Raw genomic sequence first — 19,550 nt, 5'->3', positions numbered from 1 at the left:
GGCACGGAGAAGCTAGTTCGGATTAGGAAACGCGGCACGGGGTTCGAACTAGCCAGGATTTAAAAATGGCGGCGCCCAGTTTATGCAAATGAAGCCCGGGAAATTCAAATCTCGGGCTTCATTTGCAAGTGCGGTATGCCTACATTACCCCGCTAGTTCGAACTAGCGGGGTAGTGTAGACATACCCAGAGAGAATAACTAATCTGCTCTGTAGCCTCTGGTGACAACCAGCTGGCTTGTAGCTTATGCGGTGGAGGCTCATGCACTAAGCTCCAGAGAGCTCAGGTTTGGTTCTGCCTCTTTGCATTGTCATGAATGAAATTGAATCAACTGTTTACAGTATTCCCTGACAAAGTTAGCTCTTTTTTTCCCTCTCCATATGAGTAAATTTGTTTAAATCAGAGTCTGTTCATAGAATCATAGAATCATAGAATAATAGGACTGGAAGGGACCTCGAGAGGTCATCGAGTCCAGCCCCCCGCCCTCAAGGCAGGACCAAGCTCCGTCTACACCATCCCTGACAGATGTCTATCTAACCTGTTCTTAAATATCTCCAGAGAGGGAGATTCCACCACCTCCCGTGGCAATTTATTCCAATATTTGACCACCCTGTAATTGTTCATCAAAAGCTGATGTGAATCCATTTCAGCTTAAGGGTTATTCCCAAACTATTCACAATGGCTAGGTCTATATTGTGCTTTCTTGTGCAAGAAGATATGCAAATCATTCTTGTGCAAGAAGATATGCGAAGTGGACAGGAGCTGCAGGAAGGGGAGTTTGAGAGGGAGTTTGACAGAGGGAGGCCTATGATGGTCAGGAAGACCTGCAACACCTGTGCCAGCACTGCTTCTCTCTCCTCCACTGGTGCCTGTAGCCAGACAGAGCACCTGAGCATGGATGCCTCTACCCAGATCCTGGTGTGGTTTTGCAGGGACTGTAGATTGCAATTCCCACTTATTGATATCCAGGCTGGGGAGATCATCCAATGCGAAAGGTGCCTGCTGGTGGAATCTCTCAGGCAGCAGGTGGCAAAGCTACAGGAGGAGGTGGCTAGGTTGAGGAGCACCCGCATCCATGAGAAATTCCTGGACTGTGTTCATGAGGAGTCAGCTGAGGTAGCTGTCCCGGTACACAGGACTAGGGACACACCACTGGTGGAGAAGGAGACGGCTCAGAGTGGACAGTGGCAGCTGGTTACTTCTGGCAGCAGGCACTGCTCCACCCCTGCTCCAAACCCTCCTGCCGTGGTACTAGGAAACCATTATGCTCTTCTTTATACAGGAGATAAGCAATCACCCTCTACACCGGAGGAGGAGAAGCCCCGTACCCCCAAGGCTGGGAGGTCTGCTGCCATCTCTGTGAATAGGAAACGTAGGGTAGTGGTGGTCAGAGACTCTCTTCTGAGGGGGACGGAGGCACCCATATGTCGCCCTGACATTTCATCTCAGGAGGTATGCTGTCTGCCGGGGGCCTGTATCCGAGATGTTACGGAGGCATTGTCAAGGATTATCCAGTCCTCTGACTACTACCCCAGGCTACTCATCCATGTGGGCACTAATGATACTGTGAGGTGTGACACTGAGCGGATCAAGAGTGACTCTGGGAGTACGGGTGAAGGAGTTTGGAGAGCAGGTGGTATTCTCTTCGATCCTTCCTGTCGAAGGTAGGGGCCTGGGCAGAGACAGGTGCATCCTGGAGGTGAATGCCTGGCTGCGAAGGTGGTGTTGCCAGGAGGGCTTTGGCTTCCTCGACCATGGGATGCTATTCCAGGAAGGACTGCTAAACAGGGATGGCGTCCACCTTACGAGGAGGGGGAAGACCCCATTTGGATACAGAATGGCTAACCTAGTGAGGAGGGCTTTAAACTAGGTTCGACGGGGACAGGTGAGCAAAGCCCACAGGTAAGTGGAGAACATGGAGACCTGGGAGATGGGTTGGAAATGGGAGGGAGCATGGGCTACAATGGCAGAGAGAAAGGAGGGTCAGGGCAAAACTGGGAGGCAAGGTCAAATCTTAGATGCCTATATACAAATGCGAGAACTATGGGAAATAAGCAGGAAGAACTGGAAGTGCTAATAAATAAGTACAATTATGACATTGTTGGCATCACAGAAACTTGGTGGGATAATACACACGATTGGAATGTTTGTATGGAAGGGTACAGCTTGCTCAGGAAGGATAAACAGGAAAAAAAGGGAGGAGGTGTTGCCTTATACATTAAAAATGAACACACTTGGAGTGAGGTGGAGATGGATATAGGAGACAGAAGTGTTGAGAGTCTCTGGGTTAGGCTATAAGGGATTTAAAAACAAAGGTGATGTAATGCTAGAAGTCTACTACAAGCCACCTACCCAGGTGGAAGAAGTGGATGAGGCATTTTTTAAACAACTAACAAAATCATCCAAAGCCCAAGATTTGGTGGTGATGGAGGACTTCAACTATCCAGGTATATGTTGGGAAAATAACACTGCAGGGCACAGACTATCCAAGAAGTTCTTGGACTGCATTGGAGACAACTTTTTATTTCAAAAGGTTGAAAAAGCTACCTAGAAACTGTTCTAGATTTGATCCTAACAAATAGGGAGGAACTGGTTGAGAATTTGAAAGTGGAAGGCAGCTTCGGCGAAAGTGATCATGAAATCATAGAGTTCACAATTCTAAAGAAGGGTAGAAGGGAGAACAGCAAAACGGAGACAATGGATTTCGGGAAGGTGGATTTTGGTAAGCTCAGAGAGCTGATAGGTAAGGTCCCATGGGAATCGAGACTGAGGGGAAAAACAACTGAGGAGAGTTGGAAGTTTTTCAAAGGGACATTGTTAAGGGCCCAAAAGCAAGCTATTCCGATGTGTCGGAAAGACAGAAAATATGGCAAAAGACCACCTTGGCTTAACTACGAGATCTTGCATGATCTAAAAATAAAAAAGGAGTCATATAAAAAATGGAAATTAGGACAAATAAAAAGGTTGAATATAGACAAACAGCATAGGAATGCAGGGGCAAGATTAGAAAGGCGAAGGCACAGAATGAGCTCAAACTTGCTACGGGAATAAAGGGAAACAAAAAAACCTTTTATAAATACATTAGAAGCAAGAGGAAGACCAAGGAGAGGGTAGGCCCACTGGTCAGTGAGAAGGGAGAAACAGAAACAGGAAACTTGGATATGGTATTGGTATAGAAAGTATGCTTATTAAATTTGCAGATGATACCAAGCTAGGAGGGGTTGCGACTAATCTGTCAGGGTAGTCAAACACTGGAATAAATTGCCCAGGGAGGTTGTGGAACCTCCATCTGTGGAGATATTTAAGAGTAGGTTAGATAAATGTCTATCAGGGATGGTCTAAACAGTATTTGGTCCTGCCATGAGGGCAGGGGACTGGACTCGATGACCTCTCAAGGTCCCTTCCAGTCCTAGTATTCTATGATTCTATGAAATGAGGCGTGGCGATGAATAGCGCCGTGCCTTATTTGCATACCTAATGAGCCGCCATTTTGCACAAGGGGCTTTTGCGCAAGAAGGAGCAGTCTATATTGAAAATAAGCGGCAGAATGGCTCTTGTGGAAGAGAGGGCTTTTGCACAAGAAGAAGCAGTATAGAATGCTCCTTCTTGCGCAAAAGCCCCTTGAGCAAAAATGGCGGCTCATTAGGTATGCACATATTCATTGCCACGCCTCATTTGCATATCTTCTTGCGCAAGAATGCGCAATGTAGACGTAGCCTATAAAAACATAAGAATGGCCATATTGGGTCAGATCGAAGGTCCATCTGGCCCAATATCCTGTTTTCCAACAGTGGTCAATACCCGATGCTCCAGAGGGAATGAACAGAACAGGTAACCATCAAGAGATTCCTTCTCTGTCACCCATTTCCAGTTTTTGACAAACAGAGGCTACAGATACCATTCCTGTTCATCATGGCTAATAGCTATTGATGAACTTAACCCCCATGAATGTATGTAGTTCTTTTTTTGAACCCTGTTAAAATCCTGGTCTTCACAACATTCTCTAGCAAGGAGTTCTCACAGGCTGACAGTGAGTTGTATGAAAAAATACGTCCTTTTATTTGTTTTAAACCTGCTACCTATTGACATCTAGTTCATGTATTATGGGAACAGGCAAATAACTTTTGCTTATTTACTTTTTCCAAACCAGTCATGATTTTATATGTCATATCCATCTTTTCGCTTTTCTAACCTGAAATGTCCCAGCCTTATTCATTTTTCCTCATATGGCAGCTTTTCCATACCCATAATCATTTTGTTGCACTTTTCTGAACTTTCTCCAAGGCCAAGATATCTATTTTGAGACAAGGAAACCATATCTGCATGTAATAGTCAAGATGTGAGCGAACCATAGATTTTTATAGAGGCAATAAAACATTGTCTGTGTTACTCTCTATCCCTTTTTAAATTATTCCCAACATTGTTTGCTTTTTTGACTGCTGCTGCACATTAAGTAGATGTTTTCAGAGAACTATCCACAATGACTCCAAGATCTCTTTCTAGAGTGGTAGCAGATAATTTAGTCCACATTATTGTATATGTATAGTTGGGATTATGTTTTCCAATATGCATTGCTTTGCTTTTATCAACTTTAAAATTCATCTGCCAATTTGTTGCCCAGTCACCTAGTTTTTTTGAGATCCTTTTGAAGCTCTTCACTATGCCTATTTGAAATTTATTATTTATAGTGTGTGACTGACCATAAAAGTCACATGTCATTGTTTCTAATTTCTGCTAGCAGGCCTGAGCTTTTGTAAAAGGAAGAATGTATTCTTGTTCATTCCTAGTCATGCAATAAAAAGCCCATTCTCCAATATATGTGCAAAACCAAACACAAACACCGTGCCCTATTTGGTGGATGTGGATATGTGGTCAAAAAGAGAGTATGAACATGAACTGAAACATGAACTGACCTCTAAGGAGAATCTCTATTAGCTGCTAGTTGTATAACATTATCCACACCAGGACTTTACCCACCTGCTTTTAGACAAGAATTCCATCTCCTGGGCGGCAGCAAGCCTCAGGCTTCATTCAGTTTCCAGTCTTTAACCAAACTCCAAAATGCTTCATTTTTCAGGTTTCAATTTTTAATTTTTCCCTTGCCTCTCTTTCCCTCTCTCCATTCTTCCCCTTTTTCCTCCTCTCCTCCATATTGAGTAGCTAGATGTTAATAAGGATAGAAGAGGGAAAAAAAGGTTGAAACTGACCACTGGAATGTACATTTATTTTCTTTAAAACATTCACACACACAAAATGGAATCTCTAAAAAAATCATTCCCTTTCCAAACCTGAAGGAAAAAAAATGATTTCTAATTTCTTGATTTATTTTTTCACAAAAAAACATTTACTATTTTTTCACCTGGTTCTAGTCCCATGTAGCATTTAAACCTTCCTTGGTATTTCTTGTGCAAAGTTCGTGTTGCTGAATGTTTCTGTAGTATCCATAACCTCAATGTCCCTGTACACTAATGAAAGTGTCACTCCCTCTTTGTTGCACTATGATGGGCTTACAAAGGGGAATAAAAAATAAAATAATACAGAGTTATTCATTCTGCAGCACCAGCTCCATGTATCAATTTGCACTGATAAGTTAATTTCCATAATTGTTATTCAGGAATAACATAATTTGAGAGGAAAAGGGTCAACATGGTCAGGATGCCCTGAGAGGATTCTGCTTTGCTGAAGTCAACACATCAAAATTCTTTAAATTCTCTAGCGAATAATGCCCATAACCCAATCAGACGGTTAATGTTATTACTTATTTATTTGCTCTCAATTAGAGACATATGGTGACCTCCAAAATAAGACTTTGCCTTTGATACAAAGCTGCATGACAATTTTCTTCCCTTCGCAGCCTGATCTTGCTGCTTTCGAAGTCAATGGCAAAACTTCCGGTGACTTCTATGAGCCCTTAGAAACATTCCCGCACCTGTTTCTATACTATGTATATAAACTGGATCACAAGAATGGAGAGGAAGCATGCTGTAAGATGGATGGAACCCTTTCAGCTCACTTTTGTCTCTCCTGGGGCTACTTCTATATTGCACAGTTATTTTGGAATAAGCTATTCAGGAATAATTATTCCAAAATAGCTTATTTCGAATTAGCACGTCTACATGGCAGGGAAGCCTCAAAATTAGTCTGAGGCAGGCTTCCCTAATGTAGACGTGCTATCTCGATTTAGAGTCCCAGGAGGAATAACTTAGAATGGGTCTGATAAGGGGCTATTTTGAAATAGCAGAAGTGGAGCATCTATACACGACTTATTTCAAAATAGCTATTTCGGAATAGGCATTGTTCTTCAGAGAATGAGGTTTATAGAAGTCAGAATAAGCCATCCATTTTTTGAAATTATTTCGAAATAACAGAATTGCTGTGTTGATGCTCGCATAGTTATTTCAGAATAACGGTTGTTATTCAGAAATAACTTTGCTGTGTAGACACCCCTGGTGAGAGCCTTTCAGGTTAGTGAATGTTTGGTAAATTAAAGGACTGTCAGAGTACGGCAACACAACAAGCTCCGCCCCGTCCCACAGCGAATTTCAAAACCAGGGTCAACTGAGTTAGTCCAAGAGGCTCAGGTTGTGGGACTAAAAATAGCACTGTAGACATTCCCCCTTCAGCCTGGAGTCTAGGCTCTGAGATCCACATGCTTCTCTGAATTTCAGAGCCTGGACTCCATGTATGCATGGCTATTTTTAGTTTCACACATTGTGCCCCACCTCAGATACAGCACTGCTGGGATTACACTCTTTTGTGGAACTGAAGTAGACAACACTGACATTTTTACAAAAAAGATGTGGGATTGCTAATGAAACTTGCCATACATCTGAGCGCTATGTCAGAAGCTTTATTTTATTTTGGAACTTAAAATTAAATTCATTTTAATGTGTACAATAGTGAAATCAAATCAGGATTTAATCCATTTTCGATACATGATCTATTATAGGGAGAAATGTGCAGCTTAGACTCAGAAAGGTTTAGTGCATTTGCAGTAAATATTAATGACATTCCACGTTACTTTTATTTCCTCTCCCACCCAGAATTTTATATGAGACATTGACCTTTCTAAAGATGCTGCTCTGATAATCTGATCCTTAGCATAAGAGTGAAATATTTTTGTGAGTATTTTGTTTTTATTAGTGCTGATACATAGTTTGAGGATATGTTGATTAAAACTAAGCTAAACAGATGTAGCACAGATGGGGTAACTCTTATGTCCTGTAACAAACTTTCTCAACCATACCAGGTTGATGACACCTTATTAGAAGTCAAAACTTCTCCTGATACCTTACATTTACTATAGAAGTAAAAACAAATATATCAGTGGTAAACTTAGATAATATATTAGTGTGTTTCAAGAGGATTTGACCTTGAAGAGTGAGGGTATGGGGGAGTGAGATTTTCTTTGCTTTAGTTTATAATGAATTTTGCAGTGCCTCATGACCTGTTTGCCTTTTGTGAAGCCTCTGGGGCTCAGAAGTATGCTCCTGACAATATAATTTCTTAAGAACATATGGTATTTCTGTCAAACAAAAGAAGATGGCCCTGCAATATCTTGATTTCATCATGCATCAATGGACCCAAAATTTTGTGATGTTAGAGCTTCATCCAGATTCAGGGATTCTTTCTTTCTTTCTTTCTTTCTTTCTTTCTTTCTTTCTTTCTTTCTTTCTTTCTTTCTTTCTTTCTTTCTTTCTTTCTTTCCATTCTATTTTGCTTTATTTTCTGTTCTGCTTGTGATATTTCCATTGTTCCTATGGGTTGTGGTATTGGAACAATTTTTATAGGGGGGTATTGGGAGCTATTGAACCATACTGTAAACCCTGTATGTGATGGAAACCATTTCAACCCGGGAGGTGCTGTCACACACCCTGCACTTCTAATTCCAGTACTCTTGCTTGGGGGCAGATCTTCCACTGTGTGAATTGTTACAGTTTTAGTGAAGGCCTATAAATCATGGCAATGGAGCAAGAAGAACGTACATAAGCAAAGGATCTTTCCCCGATGTTTAAAAAGGGGGTTTTCTTAACAGTCCAGTTATTTTTCAGGAAAGAGTCTCCATTTCATATCTCAGCAAAGACTGTGCAATAGAGATAGACAAGCCAGTTCCGAGCGGAACTGACTCTGAACTTCACACTCACCATTAATCGAATCCGAATCTTTAAAGTGATTAACTCTACCCTTCACTCTCTATCAAACCACAGCAATCCATAGGATTTCACTACTGTTACTAAAGCCAAAATTTGGCCTTTTGCATGTAAATTAGCTCAGTCCTTTAATTGCTTATGGTACTAAATATATTTCCTATAAAAATAACAGCAAAGAATGGCGAGGGGCTGACATGTAAAGAAACATTTCATCTTTTGCTAGGAGTAATTTGCAGTTTAGTCAAAGTGATTTAATTTACTAAAAGCACAGTGTAGCTCAAGGTCATCATTGTTGGTATTTCGTGCTTACCACAAGCCGCTCACAAGTTCCAGCTCTCCTCAGACTGGATTTGAACAGCCAAAACATACAGAAAAAGGAGAAATTCTGAGGTTAAAAGCATCCAACTTGCTATTTGGGGTTTGTTCTATCATTGCTACACATGTATCATTCCCATTAGTAGTTACAGAAGATGTGCGTGTATGCATTAATGGCAGAATAGACTCAATTTTTAAAAAAGTGAATATGAAATTCTTCCTGTTAGAAATCTCTTATCATTAAATATTCCTTTGCTTTCATCTACAACAAGCATAACGAGATAATTCTATTTACTATTCTTCACCAAGAAAAGTAATTAGAATGCAAGGTAATTTCCATAAAATGCATTATGACTTTAATATCAGTAAACTCCACTTAAATATTAAACACAGAGAAAAAATATTAGCTAAATTATCATCAAATAATACGATCAGGTTACTCTAGGAGAAAAAGTGATAAATGTGTTTTAATAAACTGTGCAAAATTATATGTATCATATTCTTGCTTCCTGTCAATTTTATTTAGAGTTAAATGCCATTGTGATAATTAGTTGGGTTTTAGAGTGTTCATTAAATGCTTTTCTAATGATCACACAGAGGAATAAGTAAAATTAATTTCTTTCTTTAAACTCAAAGAAATCCATCAAACGAATAAACAAAAAGCATACTCTGATGTACACACACACTCACACAATATTGTGTGATTTGTTCCCAGGAGATAAGCATTCAGCACAAACACAATATTCTTCCTATGCAAGTCAATCAATGGGTATTTCACAAAAGATTTCAGTGCAAGCAGGGCTGAGCCTTGTGTTGGTACTCTTGGTTCACTGATGGGGCCCTATTAATTAAAAAGATACTGAGTCAAATCCACCCATTCGTATTCAGGCAAAACTTCCATCAGAGACAGCTACATGAAGTTAATGCAACTATGCCAATGTAAGTGGGAAGAGAGGCCTTTGTAAGGGCAAGGAGATTCTGACTCTTGGAGCTTTCTTCGGTGCCTTTATAAAGTCATGAGGGCACAACTCTAGGAGCTTTGATTAGCCTCACTGTTTGAAGTTAATAACTGATTAATAAGTCCCTGATAGTGAGGGGCAGAGCACTAAGCAGGGGCGAAGCAGTAAGAGCTATAAAAGAGGTAAACTTGAGAGTTATGAACAGAGGTAGCCAACAGGACAGATTTGGAGGGAGTTTGGAGAAAGTGTGTGAGAGACCTTCCATCCTGGTTCACCTCTATGTCTGATTACAATATGGCCAGTGATGGAATAGTGGCCATGACCTGCAAGAGATGGGCCATGTTTTCTTGCCCGCATGAAGCCAGAAGTACCTTCCAGTGGATGGCTGCACTGGAGGAAAATGTTCCTAGACTGGTAAAGTGAATAGAAATGTTTCTGAGAATCAAAGATGCCAAGGAGTTTCTCAGCCAGGTTTGGGAAACACCAATAACCCAGGTTCAAGGAAGACAGGAGCTAGCCATTAAGGAGTCAGAGACAAAAGAAGTCAGGGAGGAGGCCTAGCAGTTCATATACAACAGAGGCAAGAATAGATGATGTTGCCATTCTTCATGGCTTCAGACAGATGAGAAGATGACCAGGAGGAATTCCTAACAACTAGAAGTTTCCAATTAATACCACAGAAGACACTAGACATATCTGGTCCAAGGAAAGGAAGAAGTGCATGGGACATACATTTGGATGTCAGGTCAGCCCAATTGTAAGAAACGTTGGCTTGTCCACGGCCAAACCATCCAAAGAAAACAATTATTATTGGGGATTCAGTAATCCATAAAAATCCTAAGAACATTTTGTGAGGGACAAGTGGGCAGCAGGAAGGTGTGCTATCTTCTCAGAGGTAAGACACAAGACATCATACTAAGATTGGCTAGATTTATGAAGTTAATGGTTCATATTGGCACTAATCTCACTGCATCATGAAATATCTCACAGATAATAGATGACTTCAGAAAAGTAGGAAGTCCACAGAAAAAGAAGTACAAGTGATGAAGTGAAGTCAGCAGTTTTATTGATATATATTTGTAGAAAATTGATAAAGGAAACAAAGGAACATAAAAACAATTTATGACCAGCAGAGTTACGGACAATAAGGACAAAAAGAATTCTAACAATAATTTTTGCTCAATGCTAAATGGAAATGTTAGATTTATGCAGAAGAAACTGAAGTACTCAATAAATAGTTCTGTTCTATATTTGGGAAATACAGATTATGTATTGTCATCACATGATGCTGATAAGATTATTTCCATTCAGGACATCTCTCAGGATCATGTTAAACAGCAGCTGCTAAAGTAAGATACTTTAAAATCACCAGGTCTGGATAACTTGCTTCCAAGAGTTTTAAAAGAGCTGCCCGAGTAACTCACTGGACAGCTGACAGCAGACATCCCTGGTTTTAGCCCCATTTTCCTGAAGTCAGCCACAAACCCTTGCTATCAGTACTGGGCGGCCGACAGCAGTAAATCATAGAAAAGTAATGATGGACTTTTTTCCTGCAAATAATAAGGTCCAGTGTTACTTTTCTGGAATTTTTCATGGTATGTCTGCATCTCAACCACAATTTTTGACAAACATCCTGCAATTAAAGTACCTATAGAAACAAAGAATGTGGGGCCTCCTTACAGGATGGGGGACTATCCAGGGAAGCAGTGATGGTGAAAAGATTAAGGGGTCATGGTAATAATCAGCTGAACATGATCATAGTCGTCTCTTCTGCCCTTGGAATCTATGAATAAGAATTTGCCCTACATTTTTAACACGGTATTCATTTGCTGTGTATATTAGACAAAGTTTTCCAGAATATAATAGATCTAGGTTTTCTGTTGCACCAGAGCCCCTTTATGTGACTCTGACACCATAAGAAGCCCTAACATGATTCCTCAGTGTCAATGGGGATCACATCTTCAGTGTTAACACATCCCCAGTCATCTCCTATGTTATGATGTTAAAAAAATGGCAAGTTCAAATATATTACTTTTAGCTGTGATAAACTGCTATGAGATAAGCCCACAAATGAAAAGCAATTTAAAAATATCAGGCTAATGTCCCATGCAGTAGGGGCAGGCAACAGGCAAAATGCATTAGCTATCATGCATTAGCACTCATTTCTTTGCAAACTCTGGGGCTATGTCTACACTACAGAGTTTTTTCTGAAAAAGGACCATTTTTCCGAGAATACTTGAATTATGTCCACAGCGCAATCATGTTCTTTCAAAAGAAAACTGAAAGAACAGAGGTTTTTTTCTGAGAGCGATAATCCTCTTTCTATGAGGAAGAAGCCTTTTTCCAAAGAGCTCTTTTGGAAAAAGGTGTGTGTGGACGGGAAAAATGGTTTTCTTTCGAAAGAAGAGGCCTCCAGGAAATAACGTAGGTGCCCTGGTGGCCACCCCATCCGAAGTAATCACAACAATATAGTTCTGTCTCCTGGCACCTCTTAAAGCGGCAGGCACCCTGGACAAGCCTTGTGGCAGGAAGCCGGCCTTGGAGCAGCACCCTGACCATGTGGCTCTCCCTGCCACATGCCTGTTCACCCATGGCAGAGCCACAAGCCCCTCGAGAACTCCCTGGCCCTCACCGGGAGCTTGAGCAGGGCTCCCAGGACCCACCCAAGAGGCGGGCACCCTCCAGGTCTGGAGCGGAGATCCTGTCCCTCCTCGAGCTGTGGGGCGACAAGGAGACACTCCAGGATCTCCGCTCCAAGCACCGCAACGCTGACATTTATGGTAGGATGGCTGAGCCCCTTGCAGAACATGGACACCCACCCTGGACCTTGGAACAGCTCTGGAGTAAGGTGAAAGAGCTCTGCCAGGGATACGTGAGGGCCACCAAGTGCAGCTCATGCTCCAGGGCAGGACCCCATAGCTGCCCCTACTATCAGGAGCTGCACCAGACCCTGGGGTTGGAGAAGCTGTTTCCCCACCCATCGTGGTGGACTCTGGTCTCGACATGCCTGTCATTGCCTGGCCGGAGGTCATGGCGGAAAAGGAGGACGATGAGGGAAGGAGCAGGAGCAGGAGCAGGAGGAGGAGGAGGCGGACAACACAGCCACTGTCACACTCTCCTTGGAGCCAGTTCCCATGAGCCTGGACGTCTCCCAGGCATCCTCTGATGCCAGGGAGGGATCTTCAGGTGAGTGCTCTCAGTTTGTCACACACACAGGGTGGGGGAAGCGGGTGCAGAGGGGGAGAGAGGTGTGAACATCACTCAGCTTGCTCAGGCTGGACATCGTGCTGCAGTCTATGCATACAGAACCATGTGCAGAGTTAGTGTGCACCATGCGGACTCAGCAGGCAGCCCCTGAGCATGGACGCAATCCTGCCCTCAGGCTCACAGGAGGCCACACAAACGTCTGGCCCCAGGGGAGGAGGGCCCTCCCGTCACCTGCCATGGCTGGAAGCAGGCTAGCCACAAGGGCTCAGGCACGACCCCAGACACACTCAGGAGTGCCGCATACAGCACACAGGCATGCCTGCATGTGTGAGGCACCACCTGCTCCCTGAGACAGTGCTGCCAGGCACAGGTGTCTGTGTGGATCCCAGGGAGAGCCAGATTGTTCCTGCCTCCTCTGCTGCCCATGGGGAGATCCCACTGTGGCCGGACAAGCCCTTTGCCTGCTTGTCCATGATCCGGGGGGGCAGGGTGAGTGGGAAACGGGCAGCATGATCCCCTAGGAACCTTGTGGCCCCTGTGAGGCAGGGCCTGCTGTGCAGCCCACACATGGCCATGCTCCCGGGACATCCCCCTCCTCTGGCCCAAGGACTGTTGGTCGCTGCTCACAGAGGAGGGCACGGCCTCAGGGACAGTGTCTGCATGGATGACTGACCGCCTCTCCCTCTTTGTGTTCTCCACAGCTGGACCAGCTGGAATTGAGTGGCGAGCCACGCCACCTGAGCCACCTGCCAGAGCCCGGGGTACCCGAAAGCACACCAGGGCCCAGGAAGACCTGATGTGGTAGGATGTCAGCATCCTGCGCAACATGCAGCATACCCCAGTGCAGAAGATGCGGGAGGACGCAGAGTGGCGGAACTGTGCGTGGGACCAGCTCATGCAGCAGTGCGATAGCATGTGTGCCATTATGCATGACATGATGGCACACCCGGCAGTGGTCGCTGCTTCTGCCTACCACCCTGCTGCCCCCCCGCTATGCCCATTCCCCCTCACTCTGTACCACAAGCAATGCCTCTTCTCCCTCCTCAAGCAATGCCCACGCCTCCTCCCCAAGTGATGCCCATGCCCCTTCCCCCTGCCATCCCTGACCCCTCTCTAGCCCCCTCTTCTGTCCCCTTTGTGGCCCCAGGACCCACCCAACCCCAATTCCGACAAGGTCCCTTCACCTGAGGTGGCACATCCAGCTGTCCCCCATGCCACTCCAATTCCCCCTCCCTTCCAGGTTATGAGCCGCCCTCCTCCTCAAGTACAAACATCCTTGTAACCAATTTCTTTTTAGTTGATATCAAAGTTGAGAAACAGGTAGCATCAAAACTGAAACTCATAAAAGTGAAGTTAAGCATGTCACCATCAGTGAAATGAAGTAATAAAAAGTAATTCAGTTTAATACATAATTTAGATCATTGCTTGTTAATGCATTCTGCTTAGGTGTTGAAAGAAAAATATTTATCTCATATACAGTTAAGATTTCATTTGTTTTTTTAATGGAAAGCTTTCCAACTGACTTTAATAAGAACAGTTTGTTAAATCAGATTTTGAATTGGTGCATAGCTTTGAAGTTCATATAGTAATTTTTGACATGATATATGTAGCACTTACATTCTCCTCAAAGTGGCTGAATTTATTCTCTCATGAGTTTTAATATTCATTGTTGTCTTATATTACAAAAATTAAATTGGTTTCTCTGATGTCTTGATGGGAGGCAATTTGGCTTATGATTATTTTATTTTATTTTTAAAGCAATTAATAGCTTCACTGGCTCTTTGAGGCACTCTGTTCTTTCAGCTATCTGTCATATGCCTTGTGACAAAATTCTTTGTGAAAAACTTTATATTAAAGATTATTTCAATGAAAGAAGACATTCAGTTATTTTTGGTTTACTTACTTTTTCTCTTAATGATTCTCCTGAAACAGTGCACTTCACTAACAACTGTGGTGACCTTAACAAAAGATTCTGGAGGGTGACCTTATGCTATGCTGTATTGTCAATAGAACAATATGGTCATATTCCTGTCAGTGCTTCCATTAAAAATCCTTCTCTAGCTCATTGTTTCTTTCTAGTGTTCAATTTAGAACTGCAGGTCTCAGCCTAGAAAGTTTTTTTTTTCCTAAAATGAAAATAGTATAATGCCCAAACTGAGTATGTTAGTTATGGGAAGATGTTTTGTGTTGTGTAGGGATTAGGCCCTCAATTTTTAAAAAAAGCTATTCAGCACTTGCTTAACTTTAAGCATGTTTAGGATAAGTCCCATTAATTTAAGCACCTTATATAAATTAAGCACATGCTTAAGCAGCCTTCCTGAATGGTTTCTTAAATTGGCACCTAGAGCAAGAAGCTGAAAGTCAGGACTTGAATTATATTCCCAGTTTTGACCCTGACATTCACTGTAGCCTTGGGTAAATGTTACTTTATGCTTGAGTTTCTCCACCTGTAAAATGGTCACAATGGTACTTACTTCTTACATAAGGGCATTATGAGGCTGATAGTAAATGTCTCAGAAGACATTTCAGCTTTATGGCAGAAGGCTAACAATAAAAATGCAAGACAATGTTATTACTATGCATGCACATTTTTTTCCCACTATAATGCTTCAAAATGTGATCTTAAAAGGCTTTGGAATTATATAAAAGCAATTTCATTCATTATTTCATCTACAGGTTGCCTCTAAATGCATTTTTATCGGCCACCTTTATTTATGATGACTTTCTTCATGCCTGGCCAGTTCAAACCCACCAAAGGCCGAACCATCTGGTACAGTAGGTACTGCCTTGTGAGTTTCAATGTTTTTCAAGGTGGAGGCCTTATATAATTCCTCTGAAGGTGTGAACCACAAAATGTCAACTGCAGTTCGTAACTTTCACTGTGTAAGATTACAAATATTGGACCAAATCTTTATCTTGCTGAAGTCAATCACAATATTCTGATTGGCTACAATGGGACCAGGTTTTGGACAGTTATAGATAAGCCCATTGTATTGTTGATCAGCCATGACACTGGAGACCAGTGCTGGCTTTTCTGGTGACATTCCTGGGGGGTGATTGAATGCACTCCCAACCAAAATCTTGTATGAATGCAAACATATGATTCTTTTATATTATTTATTCTTGTAATAGCTCTACAAGGGCAATAGTTTTCTGCTATCAGACAATTCTACTAACTTAATCCCAATTATTACTGCTGAATATTTTCATGCGACTCATTGCTGACTTCTTCCCTCTCCGTTAGCTACCATCCTTGATGTTGTTAATCTGTTTGCAGAGTCTTTTTGTATCTTTCCATTACTATAGCATGTTCAGTAGCCTCTCCTATATTTAATTAATATTATAAAATCAGAGGAATTAGAGATGGAAAAAATTACCAGGTTAACTAATTCAATTGCTACAAATGCAGTATTGTCCCATAAAACCCGTTGTCTAGTTGTGTTTTCAATGCCACACTATATGATTCAAGTAATGGGGTTCTCAGAATAATAAAATTGGTCTCTCTCATTTTCCAAGAAAATAATGGCTCATTAATCCAATAGCTTGGTACAGAACACCTGTGAGGTGCACCAGATCTATTACCCCAGCCCACTGGCTGTGGTAGAAACAGAACCACCTCTGCAGCCCTTCAAGGAGATTTAGGTTTATGGATTCATGCAGCAATAATAGATACTGCAAGGATTAGTATCTCATAACTCCATAGATCAACAGAGGTCCATCCAATGAGTGCCATTTGGCTCCGCCCTTGGTCTGCCGTTCCACAATCCCGGATGGGTAAAGTCACCATGGAACAAAGCACAGTGGCATGAAGACAAGTCTCCCTATGCAAGCCCCTATTGCTTGCATTCTGTGCATAAAAATCAAAATGGTTCTGCTTTCTTTAGAGATGACTCCAGCACCTACCACAGTTGGGGTTAGTGGGCAGTAGCATTTGGATAAATAGCTCAGGATTAGGCATGTATTTTTTTCTTTAAAGTTTTAGTCTCTTTAAATATGAATGTAAACAATTAAAAATGTTACTAATATTGGTGGATTTAAAATAGTCTTATTCAAAAATCTCCTTGAATATGGATCCAAGGATTTATAAACAGATCAAGACTGTCACTGTAAAGTATTATGAAGCCAATATCATATAAATATAGCAGAAATTGGTCATATTTATCTTTTTTCCCCCATGTGCATTCATTTTAAATCTAAAGTCTTGCAGTATAAAGTCTATAAATATGCAGCTCAACTGACAGAAAGAAAAAAGAATTCACTCAGAAATAAGTAACTGATTAGTGGCTTACAAAGCCCTCCCAGTTTTGAAAAGGAAATGGGAAAAAAACAAAATCATTTCAGTCTGAAAATAACTTACCTGCAGGTGTGAGGTGATGCTATGTTTTCAAGTTTCTGGGTGACACATTCTGATGCAGTGTGTGTCACATTGTGTTACCATGTCACATTCCTGGTGATGCAAAGCGACAGATGAAAAACTCCAGATGGAGTCTCTCCATACACTACTGTGTGTGTATGTGTGTGCGCATACGGAAGGTTCACGATGGGTAATGCCTACCTCTTATATAGGTGAGGAAAAGGCTGATATTTTCGTTATATCTGTGGGCAGAAAGAAGGAACTCATTAGAATGTGACAAGTTTCTGGTTTGAACAATACTGCACATGTAATCTCATTATCTCTACTGGGGAATTGCAGGAGTATGTGTGTAAAACAAGATTTTATGGATGTAGCTCAGCCAGTAAGTACTAATGGATTAATAATCGGTTTGTTCTCCTCCACCCTCCCAATTTGGGGTTGGATCCTCTTCTGGTGTAAACCAGAATAGCGTCGCTGAAGCACACTGAGTTACACTGGCTGAAGATCTGAGTTGATCAATATTTAGACTTCAGTTTTTCAGCTTTCCATTCATTTGGTAAATTATTATTGCTCTCTCTGAAAGCTGATATATATACACTCTAGGAATATAATGAGAATGCAGAATCTTTGTTTGTGTTCCACAGAGAAAGGGGTGGACTGCTTCAAAAAATAAGAACCAAGTTCAACTGTTTTACCCAGTGTCTAATACAGAACCCCTTTAAAGGTGTGTAGCTGCTCAATTGCCCACCTCCCCCACCCCCCATTATCTAGTATCCACTTATACCTCCCCTTTTGGATTCTGGTCTGGATCACAGATGCAAATACACAAGTACAATGAAAGAGGCTGACTGACCATCTGGCATTTTCAGCCTGATTGACGGTAGAAAATGCCCAGTATCTTGCAAGGGAGCCTAATTTTAGTGACAGAAGATTTGGTCCTGCATATCAAAGGTCCAGCGGAGGGCAAGCAAAATGAGATAAGGGGGCTAGAACACTTGACCTAGCAGGAGAGGCTGAAGGATTTGAGCTTATTTAGTTTGCAGAAGAGACGAGTGAGGAGGGATTGGATAGCAGCCTTCAACTTCCTGAAGGGAGATTCCAAAGAGGATGGAGAGAGGCTGTTCACAATAGTGACGAATGACAGAACAAGGAGCAATGGTCTCAAGTCACAGTGGAAGAGGTCTAGGTTGGATATTAGGAAAAACTATTTCACTAGAAGGGTGGTGAAGTATTGGGATGGGTTACCTAGGGAGGTGGAGGAATCTCCATCCCTAGAGGTTTTTAAGTCTCTGCTAGACAGAGCCCTGGCTGGGATGATTTAGTTGGGATTGGTCCTACTTTGGGCCAGGAGCTGGACTCAGTGGCTCCTGGGGTCTCTTCCAGTCCTAGGATTCTCTGATTCTCTGATACCTTATACTGCCCCAACTCCCCTTGATTTCAAGGTAGAGTTTTGGGTGCATGAGGCATGCAAATCAGAGCTTCTAAGTGAACATAAGAATGGCCATACTGGGTCAATCCACAGGTCCATCTGGCCCAGTATCCTGTCTTCCAACAGTAGCCAATGCCAGGTGCTTCAGAAGAAATGAACGGAATCATTAGGTAATCATCAAGTGATCCATTCCCTGTTGTCCATTCCTAGCATCTGGAAAACAGACCCCAAGGACACTTTCAGAACATGGGTCTACATCCTTTCCATCCTATCTAACCACCCCTGATGGATTTATCCTCCATGAATCCTCTATTTCTTTTTTGAATCCTGTTATAATCTTGGCCTTCACAACATCCTCTGACAGGAAGTCCCACGGGCTGACTATGTTGTCTGAAAAAAAAATACTTTCACTTTTGTTTGTTTTTAACCTGCTGCCTATTCATTTCATTTCATGACCCTTAGTTCTTGTGTTATGAGAAGGAATAAATTACACTTACTTACTTTCTCTGCACCAGTCATGCTTTTGTAGACCTCTACCGGATCCTGCTTTAGCTGTCTCTTTTCCAAGCTGAAAAGTCTCAGTTTTATTAATTTCTGCTCATATGGCAGGTGTTTCATAGCAACAGATATCAAAGGCCAGGGCAGGCTAAGCCACTTCTGACCTAGGCCATGGCCCTGCCAATGTTCTGCCCTGCAGCTCTGCCTTTCTCCCTCTATAACCTGAAGCGGGAAGGAGCTCAGCTGCAGCAGGCAGCTCTGGGGCTAGTGCTCAGTCTAATCTAGTGCTTAGCCTGGGGGACAAGCAGGGCAGACCAGTGGCTCAGGACAGTACTGAGAGGGGCAGCAACTTGGCCTAGCACTAGGGCTTACACTCCCCCAGGCATGGGTGGCAGTCTCGGGGCTCCTCCAGGCACAGGGGAGTGCTGTCATCTCTGGGCTTCTCCAGCCACAAGGTGGGGAGCATGGATAGCAGGCCAGCCTACCCACAGTGAAGGATTCACCTGCCACCCATGATGCTGTACTGTATTCCTAATCATTATTGTTTCCCTTTTCTGTATCTTTGCCAACTCCAGTCTACACTCTTTGCAATGAGGCGACCAGATCTGCATGCAATCTTTAAGATGTGGGTGTATTTTC

The 19,550-nt window shown here is 42.5% G+C and overlaps 1 long non-coding RNA gene across 1 annotated transcript; it reads right to left on the bottom strand.

The window, feature by feature from the left end:
- Window positions 1-3,916: 3,916 nt before the first annotated feature.
- On the bottom strand, window positions 3,917-17,169 carry LOC142828950 (uncharacterized). Its single transcript, XR_012903126.1, has 4 exons — window positions 16,988-17,169; window positions 8,460-8,493; window positions 4,977-5,159; window positions 3,917-4,293 (listed from the first exon to the last, which is right to left on the bottom strand). It is a non-coding gene; the product is annotated as an uncharacterized LOC142828950 (long non-coding RNA).
- Window positions 17,170-19,550: the final 2,381 nt, after the last annotated feature.

The sequence above is a fragment of the Pelodiscus sinensis genome, chromosome 4 (genome assembly GCF_049634645.1).
Source record: "Pelodiscus sinensis isolate JC-2024 chromosome 4, ASM4963464v1, whole genome shotgun sequence".
Taxonomy (NCBI): Eukaryota; Metazoa; Chordata; order Testudines; family Trionychidae; genus Pelodiscus; species Pelodiscus sinensis.
The sequence above is the reverse complement of the archived record's forward strand: the minus strand, read 5'-3'. Positions and strand labels throughout refer to the sequence as shown.